Source organism: Musca domestica, unplaced genomic scaffold, assembly GCF_030504385.1.
Source record: "Musca domestica strain aabys unplaced genomic scaffold, Musca_domestica.polishedcontigs.V.1.1 6, whole genome shotgun sequence".
In the NCBI taxonomy this organism is placed as follows: domain Eukaryota; kingdom Metazoa; phylum Arthropoda; class Insecta; order Diptera; family Muscidae; genus Musca; species Musca domestica.
Genome location: NW_026712363.1, coordinates 8,634,684 through 8,639,010, shown reverse-complemented (window position 1 = coordinate 8,639,010; position 4,327 = coordinate 8,634,684). Strand labels below are relative to the sequence as shown.

The 4,327-nt window shown below is 36.6% G+C and overlaps 1 long non-coding RNA gene across 1 annotated transcript; it reads right to left on the bottom strand.

Moving 5' to 3' along the window:
* Positions 1 to 660: 660 nt before the first annotated feature.
* Positions 661 to 1,238, bottom strand: LOC109613537 (uncharacterized). The gene is made up of 2 exons (XR_002195051.1): positions 1,083 to 1,238; positions 661 to 1,013 (listed from the first exon to the last, which is right to left on the bottom strand). It is a non-coding gene; the product is annotated as an uncharacterized LOC109613537 (long non-coding RNA).
* Between the last annotated feature and the right edge of the window lie 3,089 nt (positions 1,239 to 4,327).

The window sequence follows — 4,327 nt, the reverse complement described above, 5'->3', positions numbered from 1 at the left end:
TATTGTCGCCATATAACAGTACCCCAGGTCCACCGATTTATAACCCATTGGCGGACAAATGGACGGACATTGTTAGGTGGACTTATGAGGACTCTCTAAGCCACAATTTGAGGTGCTATGGTAATGGGTAAAAGAGTAATTAACTTTGACTATTCCTTAATCATTCTTCCCTTAATTATGAGATGTACAAAACCGAGCAACTTCGAAATTACAGCTCATTTGACTGGAAAATTTTGCTTAGATCTTTACAAAACCTAAAATAGTTGATATATACTTTTTAATTACACACACTTAGGCCCCTAAATCTCACAAATAGGAGCAGGTTTTTTTAAACACTTAAAATCGACTAGTATTTTTATTGGGGAACGATGATGATGCTGCTGTTGACGACAAAAATGATATCGATGACGATAGTGATGATAATGACGCTGACGCGATGAAGCTGATGGTGAATAGATTCATGTGTATTGCCAGCACTTACAAACTACCGAATGTCAATTTTGTCTGTCCATTGAATGGTCATGTCTATATCTCCTTGTGGTTTTCGTCATGGACCGCTCTCACTCCTTAGCAATTCTAGAATGTAATATCAACAGAAATATTGAAAACACAAACGATATACACACTCTATACCCAATGCTTCAAAAAAGTATCTATAAATGCATGCAATTATTGAACTAAAAATTCCAAATTCCAGTTCTGCGATCTTTTATTAAAGGCAGTGTCTGGCCATTGCTTAAAATGAGAAAAAGGTGTTCCTGCAGCCTAACAGCAGGATCACTAATCTAAACACTTTATTGCAGGGTAGAAAATATTCACACCCCACGAAACCAACTGCAGTGCATATTGCACCATATGCAAACAGACTCTTACAGATGGATCTTCGACGGTTTGGCCTGCAGTGAGCAGGCGATGTGACGAATCCTGTTGAGATGGTTCTTTTGTATCTTCCTGACACTCCTTCCAATTAAACGATCTTGTTTATGCCATAGAAAAGATCCATGGGGTTGTCCCTAATCCCAAAATTGTTAGTTTCAAATTATTATTATGCGTTAAAGGACACATCAAAAGTCATTTCGCACCACACCAACTGCAAACGACCTTGAATTTCATCGCCGGATTTCGGAAAAATATATATTGGTATATTGGTATCCAATTGGTACGAATAAACAAGCAGATTTCGTAATAAAATATTATTTTTTAATTGGATTTTTAATACTTCAATTTATATTATAAGATATTTGCTTCAGCAATTTTTGTCAGATAGGTTTGCAGGTTTGACATGTCAAAGTATTTAGTCACTAATTGATTATCGGAGAGAAAAAGAAGACTCAAACAAAATGGGTCATCAAGCCAGTAAGGAAAAGTCAAAAGTCGGGCGGGGCCGACTACATGATACCCTACACCACTATGCATATTCAGTAAAGCTCCCGTAAAAAAGAATTTATTTGAAGTAAGTCATATCACCTATCAACATTTGGCTTTAGATCGGTTATAATTTGGTTGCATGTCAATATATTAATTCCGAATTTAGCAAAGATAAACTTATCGATCTTCCTACCCTAGAGAAAAGGAGATTAATGCTTAGATGTATTTTTATCATCAAACTTTTGCGTGGTCAAATTGATTGAGATTGAGTTTTTTACTGATGAAATTAAATTCAATGTCCCCTCGCGAAATACGCGTTATTACATACCTCTTAAACTAACATTAGCAAAATCGAACTAAGAAATAAATAATCCTCTTCGAATTATGTGCTGATTATAATAAAACGATTTCTTTGTGTGAACCCTTGCATGTCATAAAAAACTCTATCCTACGTTCTTAGTTTATAAAATTGTTGCCAGACTTAGTTTCTGTCATTTAGTATTTGTATTGTTTAGTTTAGATACTTTAATTCTTTTTAATTGTTAAACCGGCTGATGTTCTAATGTAGCCGGTTTCCCAAGTCTACTAACCCCCTATAATCCGGACTATGGGGTGTACGTGCTCCCTAAGTTATGGGGAGGTGGCCCTCTCGGTCGGCAGGGGCGGGAAAGTGAGGCGTTGGGAACGATCGAAAAAAAATATTCCCGAGCTCTATAAGATATCTGGTACCAAATATTATTGTTGTCGAATGCATATTACGAATGAGAGGGACTTAAAGACCAAATCGGATGAAACATACATATAGGAGCTAAAGCTATATCTGAACCGATTTTCACCAAACTTGATGTACATGCTTCTAGACTAAATTTGGTCGGATCAGGCAAAATTCAGGTCATTTGGACTGATATTAGCTATTTGGTGCACAATTATCGGGATATCGGTAGAAGATTTATATGGGAGCTATATCCAAATCTGAACCGATTTTGTGGAGTTCATATTACGCATGTGGGGGTCTTAAGACTCCAAATCGGATGAAACATATATATGAGAGCTATAGCTGTATCTGAACCGATTTTCAAATTCGATGTACTTGTTTGTATTCGGTGGGATGTACCAAAATTCAGGTCATTTGGACTTGTATTGGCCATTTGGTGCACAACAAACCCGAAATTGGTTGAAGATACATGGGAGCTGTATCTAAATCTGATCCGATTATCACCAATTTCAATAGGGTTCGTCTTTGGGCCAAACTAAATATTGTTTGGAAGATTTCATCTCAGTCGGATAATAAATTTAACCTCTATTTAATTTACAAAAGTACATGGACAGACGGACTGGCATGCATAAATCGACTCAGGAAGTGATTCTATGAAGGTCCCCAAAAGTAAGTATGGGTCTATCTCGCTTCCTTCTCCACGTTGCAAACAAATGCACAAAGACATAATGTAGGGTATAAAAATAGTTTTTGGAAGAAAATTGTAAGATGTAAACAAATGAACTTCTGTAACAATTTGCGACAATTTTTACAAATTGTATTGTAACCAGAAAGACCTAATATTACGGCATTGTCAATATTTGAAAATGAACAGCATTGACCTAGGTTTAGCCCTTCAGAAGTACCCACTTTAATTTGCCTTTTGCGTTTCAATAAATTGTAAAAAACATATCCCATAAAACAGTACCACCCAATTAGAGTTGTTTCAAAGATTGTAAATCCATTAAAAGCAGATTTGTTGAATTTAGTGAGTGGTCAATAAAAAAATTAGAAAAATTACATAGTACACATACATATACATATATACATGCATAAGTATGCACTCGATATTAACTCAATTAACTCACGCCAATAATATCTATAGCTTACTTCGTTTACCTTTTATCAGTAGGCTTGTATATATTTTCTCCATTCAAGGCTAACATTGGTAAAGTTATTACAATCATCAAGGCTATTAAACAATTAAACAAAACTTCTTCCGGACATGGCGCAGGGGGTGACTAAAATAACAACAACAACATCATTTTACACAGCAAATCGATTTTAATTTAATATCGTTGTCATACAACAGCAGTCAGCAACAAGCATAACACTAGCAACAGCTGAGCGTGATGAGTGGTGGCGATCAGCCAACATTTAGCCTGTAGTCCCGCCGCTGTTGATCGCTCTTCAGATGTGAACGAACGAGCAATGAAACGTTCGTTGATGAGGTGTTTGTTGTCGATGACTTACTCAGAGCAGAGGGGGCTTTTTTGTTGTCCGTTAAGTTGTCAGGCTGTTGCTAAGGTAAAATGTTTCAATTTTATAAATATTTGTTGTTGTTGCACTGTGTTGTCAGCAGTGATTGTTGTTGTAACCGCAATGTATATGAGTGTGTGTATGTCAGATTATATGCAAGCACATATAAACATATATACCCATGTATAATGTCAGACTTTGTTGTTGTTGACTAAAAAACAATATTAACTAAAACAACAAAAACATATGCAATCCAACAACAAAGAGAAACCTTGTCGTTGCAATTACCACACAAAAGTGTTTCAAAGTGTGGTTGCCATACACGGAACATGAAACACCAGTTTCTTTGTTGTTGTTGTTTTCATTCCTGTTGCTGCTTCTGCCGGTGACGATATGAGCAATATTGCAGTTACACTACTGCTTTTGGTGAATACGCAGACACACACACATCGCTACACACTCTGTGGACTATGTCAATCCATTCGTATGACTAAAGAATTGTTATCAATTATCAATTTAGTTCGATTCACCGTTTCGGTGTGCCCGACCGACCGACCAAACATTTAACGAGACCAAAGCACTCTTTATGGTTGTTATTTATATTGGGGAACGATGATGATGCTGCTGATGACGACAAAAATGATATCGATGACGATAGTGATGATGATGACGCTGACGTTATGAAGCTGATGGTGACGAGATTCATGTGTATTGCCAGCACTTACA